This window comes from Clarias gariepinus, chromosome 16, assembly GCF_024256425.1.
Source record: "Clarias gariepinus isolate MV-2021 ecotype Netherlands chromosome 16, CGAR_prim_01v2, whole genome shotgun sequence".
NCBI lineage: Eukaryota > Metazoa > Chordata > Actinopteri > Siluriformes > Clariidae > Clarias > Clarias gariepinus.
The window spans coordinates 16,288,575-16,302,898 of NC_071115.1; positions in this window are offsets into that span (position 1 = coordinate 16,288,575).

The following is a 14,324-nucleotide window of genomic DNA, read 5'->3' on the forward strand; positions in this document are numbered from 1 at the left end:
TGCCATACTTCAACAGATTTGTCAAATGACTTGGGATAGATAGATAGATAGATAGATAGATAGATAGATAGATAGATAGATAGATAGATAGATAGATAGATAGATCCAGTTTTTCGCTTTTGTGGCATGTGTCTCGGCGCATCTTCATTCAAGTTCAGACATAAGTTTAAATCTTTCTCACACGGTACGAGTCGCTTTCCACGCCTTGAGTGAAGTCTCCACCCTTTTACGCGCCTGACATTATAAAGCAAGAAGATCAAAAGGCCACCGAAAGCATTGTGTTCCATTCGATAAAGCATTTTCAAATATTTGCTGCGCACAATACATAAGATCAAAATCAACACCAGATCATACTACTAAAAAAAAATAAAAAATAATAATCTAGGATTGTATGTGGCTTTCTGAGTTGTAATCAAAACTCAGTCCCTGAAAGCCTTCAGTACGGGATTATCCCAAATGTACTGTAGCCTATGTAAACACTTTTTTTAATATATAAAATAAATGTTGCCCGTTTGAAAACTGTAACCCCAGCCAGGTATTCCACGTATAGCCTGGCGCTTTAGTGTAAGGGATCATCACTGCACAATGCATATCAGGTTTCGCACATCCAATGCCCCTCAGAGACTCTGTGGTTCTTTGAACTTGGTTAATGCCTTAGTCTCCAGTTGGAATATGAAACGCGAATAATGGCGAACAGCGTTTGGCTGAGAATGACATAAAGCTGCGCCGGAGGCACGCGGCGCGCTAGAAGGACTTTCAGCGTTGGCAGTGAAGATTTTAGCCAAAGAGATGACTGAATCCAAACAGGGCTCCGATTTCTATACGTCGTATAAGAAGCAAGCTTTTACTCCCTGAAGGTTTGCACAATTAAAACGTACACGGATTTCAGCCAGTGGATTCTGTTGCGCTCTTTATGCTCTTTAAGTCCATTCCGCCATAAAATCTGTTTTTTTTTAATATTATTTGGAAATAATATTTTCATATTGTTGAATAATATTGGAAATTATATTTTAAATGTTCACCCGTGTGCACCATCTCTAAGTCCTTCTTTAAATCTAAGCAAACTTGTGATGTCGAGCATTTGTACAAAAGGTCCTCATTGCAAATCTCTTCTACTGAAGTATGTGTTAAGAAAACATTTCATCCAGATGCATTCTGCTCTCCCTGATCCATCCTTAAATTATCACTGCTGCTGAGAACGGCCTAATATTAGGTTCAAAAACCATGAAGATGAGTTTGGATATCACTTTGGCAATGATTTGAAGAGTTTTGCTTCAATGTCCTATAGGACCACAATTGCTGTGATAGCTTTAGGGGTGGATTTTAGTTAAGAATCTGTGGGGGGGGGGTTTGCACTCAAGTCTCCATCATCTATTATCATGTATACTGCTTTATGCCTGTTCAGGGTCGCGGGGCCTGGAGCCTATCCCAGCAGACTTAGGGCATGAGGCAGGGTACACCCTGGACAGGATGCTGCGCCATTGCAGGGCACACACACATACACACACACACACACTCACATGCACACACACACTCTACCACCATTCCATTGGGAATGGCAACCTGCATGTCTTCGACTGTGTTCTCCAGTGCTTGGTGGGTTTCCTCTGGGTGCTCCGGTTTCCTCCCACAGTCCAAAGCTATGCAGATTAGGTTAACTGGCATTCCCAAATTGCCCACTGTGTGTTCCCTGCGATGAATTGGCCACCTTGTCCATGGTGTAAACTAACCTTGTGCCCAGAGTCTCCTGGGATATGCACCAGGAACCCTGCAATCCTGTATAGGATAAGCTATATACTGTAGTGGATGAATTAATTGAATTTAAGTTAAACCTTTGGGATATTTAGGATTGCTCATGAAATTTGAGTGTCTGTTAGAGTGAAGCCTTATAATATTAAGAAACGATTCTAGCACGGTTCCCTTCCACAATCAGCAAATCATGCCACCATGAATTACCAAAGATTGAAAACAGAAAAAATGTTGTAATTTCTTTCACTAAATTTCATTTGCTTTAACTTGTCTTTAACTGTTTAAAATTATGGCTCTTGAAATATATGGTAAACTACAAAAAATAAACACAGAAACTAAAAACTTTTTGGTGCTCATTAGAACACACATACATGTACAGTATGTGTGATTCATCTGAGAGGCCCACCGACACATTTTCTCCATTGAAAGCCTGCAGATGGTGAGTCCATGTGTCTACCATTATGCCAAATTACAAGTCCTCTCCACCAAAAAGAGAACGTTCCACTCTCAGTTTGTCATTTCCGTCCCCAAAAAGAAGATCTTATTCATTGCAAATACCACAATATACCCACTAGCTAAAATCTGTAAGCAGGGTTTGAAAAAGACGACCACCCTTGAGAGGGCAAAAGCGGGATTCTGTGTGTCCTGAAGGCTTTTCCCAGCCTCTGTAATCTGGTGTCTTTGACATAGAGTGTTCAAATGATTCCTTACAAAGAGCTCCAGATTAAAAATGCCCCAAAATTAGCATGTTGTAACAGTTTCATTATTGCGTTGAACAATAACCATTGTCTATGGGGATATATTGTAGATATACTAAATGTCTGATGTAAAGGGTGCATATACTTTTTTATGATTGTCTAGAAATACTTCATACAGTCTGCTGCTTTTATTCTGATCTAAACTGAGTTTCACAGTCAGTTTCCAGTTTATGTACAAGACAGACTCTGAAAAAAAATCTAGACAAATAGCAGCTTCTGGTAGCACCTGTAGCCTTTCTGTCAGAGCAAATGAAAAAAAAAATGGAAGAACAAAGAAGACAGAAAGCAGGTCAGCAAAGCTTTTGTCTTCCTTCTAGATGCTGAAACCTTTCATCCTGAAACCACATGTAAACGCAGGTCATCCTGAAACAAGGTGATTGAAAGAGAGATGGAATTATTGGCGCACATACTGTACATGATCTGCATGTCTCTTTGACTGAAGTCTTTAATGCCAGACAGGTCAGGTGCTGTAAATCCAATGTTCAAAAAGCTGGAGATGATATAATATGCTTAAAATATTCACACAGGAGATGCCATGACATGGCTTTAGTAGGTGCTTGCCAAGCAGATAATCTCAGTAGCTTTGTAGCTACACTATACAAATGCAGAGACCGGCTTTTAAAGAGAAGGTATTGATTGAGATCTGCAAGCACAATGACAGACCTGCTGACCTAAGAAGACTTGATGAATAGATCAAAAGTCCAACTGAATCAGTGCCATGCTTGCTGAGCCCTAATACAAATATGAAATACGAGTCAGAGCACATTAATATATGTACGTCGAAATGTATCGTGCCAGTGACCATGTGGTGGCGAAGCTGTTTTATCAGCTGGGCGTCCGAAACAAAAGGCCTCTGGATGCTTTCGGTGCAGGAAAAACCTGCACAGGCAAGTCTTGTGTACCTGAGTGAATTATATACAACGCAATATGAATAAAAGGATTTGACTGACTGACATTTGTGTCAACACATAAGACAGATGCTTAAGCTGTGTTTTAATTGATGTATGATGCACAGGGCTGTGCTGAAACCCAATTATATAGAACAGTAATGAGGGCGTTGGAGTGATTAAGAGAAAAAGAGATACTAAGTTGTGTCCATTAGAATATGAGCAACAGAAGAAAAGACAGGCACAAAGGAGAAAAAGACGTTGTTATACTGTAGATTCAGGCAAAATTTTTACGCCTGGCAGCTCTAATGATAAACACACACACACACACACACACACACACACACACAAACATTATCACTCAGCTTAACTCAACTACATCAATACATCAAAACACTGTGACTGGACTGACAAATCAACACAAGCGCAGACACACTGACCCACACAAACTATAGTACACACATCTGTAAATGCCTCACTGTTTATCTCTTCTGCACAATATTCATTACTTTTTGCACAAATATCAATTCTTGCTGCTATGTTTTACTACCTCAACACCATATTTTATGTTTTATGTTCTGATATGTCGTTGTTGTCGCATTGTCACTTTGTTGTTGCTCGTTTTGCACATTTGCACGTGCACTTTATGTTGTTGTCAGTTGTCTGGAAAAAAACCTGTAGATAGTCTTTTAGTTAGTTAGTCTTTAGTTAGTTTTTTTTTTGTTAATTTATGTTGTAATTTATGTTAGGAATATCTGTCTTGTCTCTGCTAGCCAGCTAACTAGGCCTCCTAGCTAGCTAGTTTAGCTTCTCTGTTAATTTATGTTGTAAGTTTATGTTGCATGTAGCACCTTGGTCCTGGAGGAACGTTGTTTCGTTTCACTGTGTACTAACTGTATATGGTTGAAGTGGCAATAAAGCCTACTTAAACTTGAACTTGAACTCTCCTATGGATTAATACACACTTGTAGCTACTAAAATGTCAGCAGTAGAAACTGATGGATGTAGTTGTAGGTGTATATATAAGGGTCAGACAAAAATTATCTGCACTCTGCCTGAAAAAATTATTTTAATTAATTCCATATTTGTTTTGCACAAACTCATAGCTGCTATTTAATACACTTTGCCCAACAAGCTTTGTATTGCAAGCTATGAATGCACCTCTGTCTCAACTTCTTTATCAAAAGTAAATCTCCATCATCGTGGGTGAAGTTTTTGAAAAGTGTCAACAGTGTGTGCAGAAGTGTGCGGACGTACATTGTGATGCGAGATCACAACACCCTTGGATAACAGTCCACTGTGTTTAATCCAAAAATGTTTAGGCTTCAGCTCTTCAATAAGCACCTTATTCCCACCAGCACTATTGATTGTTGAACCTTTTCCTGATAATGTTTCTAAACTAGCCACTGAGGAGCCCAGGAAACCCTAAGCATCAATTTTATAGCTAATTGGCCGAGCTCTCTCAGAGGGGAGGGATGAGAGGTACTTTGTGCTCCCACATTAATCACGGCTCTACAGCCAATCAGGGGCGTCTGCAAGCAGTTCGAAAAAAGATGTGGTCAGCTGGTGTCATGTGATAGTCTTCGGCCCTCCTGGCTGAATGGTAGTAGTAGCCTTAATGTGGGAGCCCCCTAGTTACGGGGAGGAATTGGCCATGACTAAATTAGGGAGAAAATCCCCCCCCCCAAAAAAGTGATGAATCCATGTCTCGTCACCAGTAATGATTCTCTATAAGAAGCTTCAAACTAAATAGTGTTTGCATACATCCAAACACTTTCCTATACAGCGAACAAAGTCTTACCGATACCAACTTACACCCTCAGGCCACAAAAAAAAAAATGACTGCACACTTTTTTTATGCAAATCACGAGTGGGACATACATTTGTGCTCACGCAGTTACAAGTAAACTGATTTAACACTACACAGCAGTACCTAGGAAGGCAGTAGCTTTGAACAGAAAGTGCTGATAAACCAGTGAGGCCAATGGATGTGTGGATAATTTTTGACTCCCTCTTGTACAGTATCTATGAGTGCGTCTATGTGGGAAATGTGCATGACTATTCTGAGAATCTAGTAAATTAGAGAAAAGTGGAAGTAAATGCCAAATAGAACAAAACAAAATTAAAACCATTCAGTGTAAATGAAATAAAAACAAAAATGGTTTTAAACTTTTTAGTACTGCATTAACATACACTTTTTGTCTACTGCATAAGGAAACCTGTAAACCTGTACATTTGTGTAATTTTCACAATCAGCCAATCATATGGCAGCAATGTTACACATTAAAGTCATGCACATACAGGTCAAAAACAATAGATAATGTACACATCAAGCATCAGAATGGGGACAAGGTCAATTTTGGTGAGCAGAAAAGCATCTCAGAACTCATGACCAGTTTAAACCAGTTTAATCTAGTGGAGTTAGCAGAAGACAACATCACGTTCCTACCAAAAACAGGAATCTGAGGCAACAGTGGGCACAATCACTGAAATTGGAAGCCTGTTTAATTATCTGCTAATCTAGTCTAGTGATGTTCTTAATAAAGTGGATGTGATTGTACCAACTCATACAAAATATAAGCTAATGTCAAAGTAAGTTAAAGTCTGAACCCTTGCATTTCATTTGATTTCAGTGTATACACAGTGTATAATCACTGTTACAGTACCTTGTCTACGAAGTTTCATTTATACTCATAATCGACTGCCCTGAAACACAATACCTTTTCAACAATCAACAAGGAAATGGATCCTGCCTGACATGCTACAGTACCTATTAGCTTAGCTAGCTAGCTATATTTTTCTGCACCTGAGAGGTTTATCATCACTGCTACCACTAAGTAAATTGAGCATTTTAGCCATTGTTTAGCCTTTTTGCATTAAAGCCAGATATTTATTCCCAAACATGGCAACAGCTAGAGAAAAATCATGTGACTTAAATGCTAGAAGAGCATTACGTACTTGCTAGCTACAGTAGTTGAAAAAGCTTATGTTAGTGTAACTGTACAGGTGCATCTTTACACTATTTTAGGTATATATTGCATCCTCATTCATTCTTCGCCATCTCTGGTGCTACTTTGTGTACAATAAAATGCAAGTATTGTTTTGAAGATACAAGAACTTTTGATATGCAAAAGAAAAGGAGGTGAAGCCAAACATACGATTAGTACAGTAAGTAGCTAATGTAACTGTTTACATTATAATTTTAGCAGGCGGAAGCCAACTTTACTAATTTCATTGCTTTTCAAACTAGGAAATCTTAATCTGGAGGTTATACCGCATCAAATGTCTGAAGATTACATTGAGTATCCAGCAAATCCCTATAAATGAAACATTGTGGTTCTTGCTTAGTCAGGTTTTTTGTATATAATTGCCATGACGTCATGGCAAATTACATAAACCACAGCCACTTCTTCTCTAAATTGCTGTCACAATACACTTTTGCCCACTGTGTGAAAAAGTGGTTTTAGTTTCCACTATATACATCTCTAAAAAGACCAGAAGACGAAAGATACTGACAATGTTCCAGTGTCTGAAACCCAGAGATTATACATTTTCCATGCTTTAAGTGCTAACCAAACAAAGCATGGGCGATTTAAAGGAACCATTTGTGGCTGTGCCAAGTTATGGGGATAAGGATGACTCCTTCTGGAGTGAGAACACATTCAGAAGAGTGCATGGTGTTCAAAAATTAAAAACAGGCACACATTTTAAGCTTATGAATAGAAAGATATAAGCAACACCACAGTGAGTGGGACTGCATACAACTCACACTGCAAAAAAGATCATCATACCAAGTGAATATATACGGCACTGTGCAAAAGTCTCAGGTACAATTTGTCAAGGTTATAAGGAAATTAGTTACTAAGTTTTACTGAGCATCCTGCAGAACCATTTAATAATTCATTTGTGGACTTTTTGACTGTTGCACCTGCTTCTTCTTTTTTTTTATTTTATTTTGCATACAAATCCAGCATCTTAAAAATTCTTTAGTCTGAAATGTTATCTAAAAGTTATCTTCAACTTTTACGAATGTGTCTAAGACTTTGCTGTATAATGTTTTTTACTATAAGATTCAGTACCCTTAATAAATAATGTAAAATTAATAGAATTGAGAATTTTTTATACATTTTAAGCAGTAAATCTTTTAGCAGATCATTTTGCTTGTTTCTAGAACTGAATAGGTAAATAAGCTTAAAGTAAATACTATTAATAATTATATTTTATTATATTTATTGTGAACTTAGATTAATTTAAATACATTTAAGGTTTGTCCCCTTTTGCCCCTCTCAGAGAGTTTACATACACTTCATTCACGCCAGATCCTAAGCGATCACTGAAGCTATGAATGAACAGTACAGTACAAAGTGACCACATGACAAATGTATTATGCCCACAGGACATATTTCAGTTTGGGAATGTTGGGTTGGTCACCTACTCTACAGCTATACAGTCTCTAATGCACAGACAACTGAGTGTATGGAGTAGTAAGTAATCCTCCTTCTTCACTAAATCAAACGTGAATTTGTCACCTTTTGTATGCTGTATACTACAGTTCAACCACACATCCCATTAACAGGTATTGTAACTTCACTGCACCCACATCCTCCACACACACACTAAAAGCACTACCATATGACAGACTAAATAAAGGTATTCACCTCTGTAAGAGCACAAGTGGGATATTACATTGTGGTCAATCTGTAGCGATTGAAGTGCTTCAGATTTTACACTAAGAAACAGCAGATGTGTGTTGCTGATTTCTGCCTCTCCATCTCACTATGGTTAGCCTTATGTTCAGATGATAAAAAGATCTGAAAAGGGTTGCATAAGAGCCTGGGATTGGCAATACACACAGTGTGAGAATCTGTCAATGCATAGTGACCCCATCATCGTTCATCTAATCCTGACTATCCCAGCAAGCATCTGGAATTTATTTTTTACAAGCTTTTTGTCTTACAGTTGGGTGAGTGACCAAAAATATGAGCTTGTTTTTATCAATATATGATTGGTTATAAAGAAAAATATCTTTGTTAATACTAGACACTCAAAGAGCTACTGTAGTTATAAAATATATTATATATGCTCTGTACATATTTTAATAATTTATTTTCTTTTGTATTTGCTTCTGCATTGGACTATCCATTGAAGAAATCGCAACATCCAAAATCAATGGGAGGGTAAGAGCCAAAGCAAGTGCAGCCTGTCAACACATCTCAAATCACCAACTATATTCAACATCTTTGAGCACTTAAACATGCTTGATAGAGTACAGGGGTCTTCTGGACTTTGTATTCTGAAGGAATATCACACACACCCACAGATTCATAAAAAACAGCTCATTGTCATACACAGAGATGACTGAAATTTCAAAAGATTGAACTGAAACACTTCTTAGACAGAATTCTGGGAAAAACACATGAAACGTATCAGAAAGCAATGTGAGTGCTGTGGGGCATAAACCTGTAGAGGATGAAAAGATGGAATTCCCCCTTTTCTCAGGCGATGAAAGAGTGCAGGGTGAGTATAGAGCCTTCTCATCTCACCTAGCTCCAGGCCATGTCAACTGCGCAGGCTGCTGCCAGAAGCCCCTGTTAGCTGATCTGACATCAGCTTTGTAGTTGCTCACATGATATAGAAATCAAGGGTGAAAGTAGCGCAACAAAGCAGGAAGTTGAAGATTGTTGTAGCTAGTTGTAGCTGCAGATAGTTGTACCAGATGTTGAACACAGGCATGACTGGTATGCCTGTCATTATGCCAACTTACAGAAATTATAAAATAGAACTTTACTATTTGGTGAACAGTAAGTAACAGGACAAGCTAGTGTGTTCTTTAAAAAAGTTTCATCTAACTTTTACGTTCACGCTGTTGTAATGTTTTGTTAGCCTTAAGTTTATAGAACAAAGAAAACAGGTTTTAGTAATATAGGTTTTTTACTTTGTGGTTGATCACCACCATGGAAACACTGGAGACCCAGAAACAATTCACCCCAGATGGGAGACTAGTCCATTACGTGGCACCATTCCCACACACACATTCACACCTATGGGCAATTTAGCATATCTAATACACTTACCTACATATTTTTAGACACTAGGGGTAAACCAGAGAACCCAGAGAAAACCCATACAAACCCTGGGAGAACAACCAGAAATACCACACAGACAGCAACTTGAGCTTAGGATCGAACCCAGGACCCTGAAGCTGTGAGGCAGCATTGCTACCCAACACATCACAACAAATAGATGACACATTAAATCTTGTTTATGGTGCAGAATTTATGTCCTGTAATTAAAATGAGTTTCAGGTCCATCTTGGTCCATCAAGAACACTGCTTATTTTGGTCTAAAAAAACTCAAAGGTCTTTGTATGTTATGTTGTATGTTATTTTACCCTCCAGCATCCTGAGCTGATCCAACCACAACCCATTTGTAGCTTCTTGGAAGAGGCAGTCAGATGTTATTTTTTACATTACATTAAGAAGCCCTTGATGCCATGTTCACTCCCTGACAAAAAATAAAATAAATCACCACCCAGTTTTTTATTTCTTAGCAAATAAACAAATCACAGATACAGTATGACACTATTTTTGTTTATAAGCTTGAAAAAATATGACAGAAACAATTCCATGTTGATGAAAAGCATAGTTAGGACTTGTTGCTCCTCCACAGGAGGAGCTTATGATAGCATTCCTCAATGAAAAACAATATTCTCCATCATGCTGGTTTCATCTTTCTTGAATAGCAGTTGACAGACCAGCTTTGCAGGATGGAGCATTGACATGGGCCATGTTTGTCTTTTCTTAAGAAAAACTTTAACAATATTCCTTCTGTGGCCCGATGCATTCATTTTTAAATGACTTTATCATCACCCAACCTATTTTCTAGCAATGGAACAAGGAAAGGATCTAAAGTTTCAGTGCACACGTGTGCACTGACTGTTGAGATAAATAAGATTGCAATCTTCCCTGGTCCTTTATTGGACATGAAACCCCATATCATAACCAGGGTCAGGGGTAGCTTAGTGGTTAAGACACTGATCTGCGGTTTGGATGGTCCCAGGTTCAAACTCTACGACCACCAAGTTGCTTGGGCTCTTGAACAAGGCCATTAACCCTCAGATGTATAATGAGATTTTCTTTTTTTAATTAGACCAGCTCCAGATAAAAGGTCCAGAATCATTTCCTTTGCCAGTGCTGAGTGGTGATTCATCACTGACCATAAATTTCATCAAATCATCCACACTGCATGACTGCTTTGGTTGAGCCCACTGTAAACCTGGTTTCTTCTGTTTGAGTGTTAGTACTGGTTTTCAGTTTTGCCTTTCTAGATGTTAATCCCATTTCATTCCAGCAATTTCTTGAAGTTCTGGCTCTAACATTGCCTCCTGCTTTCTCCCGTTTGTTCTCCAGTTGTTTAATTGTACATTTTAAACAGTATTGCTATAAGTTACCTGACTCTTTGACACCTTCCATGATTGTCCCATATGTTTTTTTTTTTATAATCTCCCTGTTTTCTTTGTACTTACACCAAATTTTAGATGCAGCTGGATCTTAAATTTCTAACCATACTCTGTGCTGGAGTAGCTGTCCTCCATTGTTGTTTTGCCAACACTTAGTGATGACAATTACAGTAATATGTGAATGTGTGTCGGGAAAAAGCCACACAGATTCTGATCTGACCATATGTATCCAATTACAGACCACATACAAGTGTGGCGCTTGTCTGATTTGAAAAGATCAGATGTGTTTATCCACAGAGGGCTTAAAAAATTAGGACAGAAAATGTGAATTGTGTCACTTCTAGATGTCTATGTGAACACAGGCTAAACGCTTCCATCTTTTGCAAATCTCTACTTACTGTGTGTGGGCAAAATACACTCGCACTCACTTCTACAGTTTTTCCCACTTCTTAATTGTTTTCTTAACAGTGGATTAAAGGACCACTTAAGTTCTGCTGCAGCTATTCTGTACTCTGTCGTCACTTGTTCTTTATTTCCTATCTAGTTGTAAAGAGCACCGAGCGTCAACAATACTGCTGCTGAAATTAACATTAACATACTGAAAAATTCTCGAACTTTGTTTTAGAAAGTTTTAATACTGAATGTTATCAGTCACAGACATCAGACACAGTCAAGCAGATTAAACATGTGCTCCTTTTGATGAAGTCTCATAATTACCCATAATAACATAAACCACCTGATATGAGTTTAGGTATGCAACACCAATCATAAAAAAAAAATTGTTGACATAAAATATAGTACTGTGGAAAAGTCTTTGTTTTCTTTATTTTGCATCCAATTAAGCATTTTATGGCACTCATTTTTGGCAGAATAGGTGTTAAAAACTTTTTGAATAAAAAAAAAAAAATTTGGCTCCCCAGTCCCGGTACATGAGCAGTTTTTATTTGTTAAGCCGCACAGTGACCTATGAATCATTATAAAGGTTCCATCTGATTAGATTAGAACCATTCCAGGTGTGGTGATAATGGATGTAACACTACTGGCAGATTTAATTATGTAACACGTCTAGTTCCAGGTTTTCTTATAACCGCTAATTACACTAACTGTCCGTTGCAAGCATGGGTGATAGTACTGTAGGTGGGTACAGTCGACAAAAGAGCAACAGCCTGCCAAACACCTTGTTCTAAACTAGTCATTAAAACACTTTAAAAAATTTAAAAAACACATCTAATAATGTTATGTCATCTTAAAAAAAGATATATATGTTGACTCCTTAATAATTGCTTCTAAGTCATTCCAAATCGCATCTAAATCATTCGTGTCTTTTATCTATGGTTTCAAAGCTAACTACTGTAGCTCTTAACACAGGGTTAAATTTTAGTACCAGTAAAAATGTAAAACTAAATACTACAACTGTCAGTTGCATACTGTCGCCATCTCCGCCACTTGCGGTTAGTTAGTTCTGCCTAATTCAGTAGTGTTAGTATATGTGTTGGCGAAGCAAAATGGCTATTCATAGTCTGTTGATAATAAATGCTGTATTGCTGAACATGGCCGAATAGCAGCCATGCGATTTTGTGACTTTACATAACTAAAGCACACAAACCCACCTTACCTAAGGCATGAACCAATGAGAAACAGGTTCATGCCCTTAAGTAAGGTCCCCTATGTGATGATGAAAGATGATCAGGTGGATGATTAGTATACTGGTCATGCTAAATGGTTGGAACAGATGAGAGGGGAAATGAGATTGCGGCAGGTTGTTACATAAGCAGACAATTTTTAAATTAAATCTTTAGGTACGTTGGACACATTCTTTAGGCACATTTATTATGCATAATTTAATTTAATATGAAGAAATAAGGGGTAGCTCAAGAGCTTTGCACATTTACATATTTACTATTTTTAAAAATGTGATGATTTGTTGACTTATGTTTTGTGAACTGCGCCAATTTTCTAAACACAAACCTAACAACTACTGGAGTATTGAAAGAGCAAAAAAGTTTATTGCAACCAAAAGTAAATGGACAGCACTGGACTGGCCAGCCAGAAGACAACAGACACCCCGAGAAAATTCAGCAAGCTCCCCCAAAAATTCTGCAAGATCTCCTTACTTCCCCAATTTTACATGGTTTATATACCCTAACTTAGCAATTACATCATTGTTTGCTCCTCCTTAAGTCAAGAAACGACTTAATATTCATGAGATGTAAGCTAATTTTGCTCAGGTCAGATCGATATAACACCTCCCAATTACATGATTTTTTCCTTCCATCTCATATTTATTCGTGTCTGGGTAGGCCTAAAAGATCTTGTTTTAATTTTTCCCTTTTTTGGAGAAAGTTTGATTTGTTACTGTTTTCTTAACCAGACTATTGACCACTGCTGGTGAAGAAAAACTCTGCCGGAGAAAGTTTTAAGCTTTTTCTAAGATGCATAATACTCATATTCCTATTTTCCTATTCCTATTCCTATTTCTATTCAATAACTTTCCTTAAGGTTATTGAAATAATTTATTGGTTATTTATTTATTCTTTTTATGATCTGAATATTATAATGAATAATTATTGGACTTTATAATTAGAGTCTAAGTACAGTTAGGGTCAATTTTATTAATTTAGTCAAAGCTTGATTACATTAGATTATATTATTTTAAATATTGTTATTATTGCATACTGTAATTATCAATATTTTAATTAATGAAATAATCCTATTCCTCTTAAATCATAATTTGATTATTAACCTATATGATTTTAAACATTGACGTTTGATAATATACATATACATTATGGATGAGTAATTATAGTTATATTAATTAAGTAATTAATGAATTAATGAATTAATATTCAAAAAGTTACAACCTTCATTGATAAATTTTGGCTATGTAGTATAATATAGAGTGTAGTAAGGGGTAGTAATGGATTTGATTATTACCTATTGATCCCTTTGTTTTTTTAGCATTAAAACGAGAAGTCTGACCATCTGTGCTCTGTGTCCAGAAAAAAACGGAACTGAGAATTATTTCTTTTAACTTTTCCTAAGTATCTCTGTTAATCTTATTTTGGCAAAGAACTTTTGGGACTTTTCCATTATGTTCTGCCTGCTTTTAAGTTCCTTATTTCTTGCTCTCTACACTTGACTTATTGCAAAACCCTCTATAGGACCAACACATTAAACAGTTTCTCATTTTCAGATGCCGTTACCTCAGTTAGCCTCACCTTGGTATCCCAAAAGCATACAAAGAAACACCTTATCAGATCAAAGTTGCTCTCCCAGCACAGCTCCTCTTTTGTATATACAATGCTGAGTGGCTTTGAGTGCTCCATCGCCACGGCCCTGCTGTTGCTAACTCAAAGGAAGGGATGGGGGAGAAACAGGAACCCACACCCCTGTGAAGCAGTCATCTTCAAAAAACCTAAAACCTCCATTCAAGTGAACAAAGCAGCTGGAATGGCAGTAACAGATGTGACA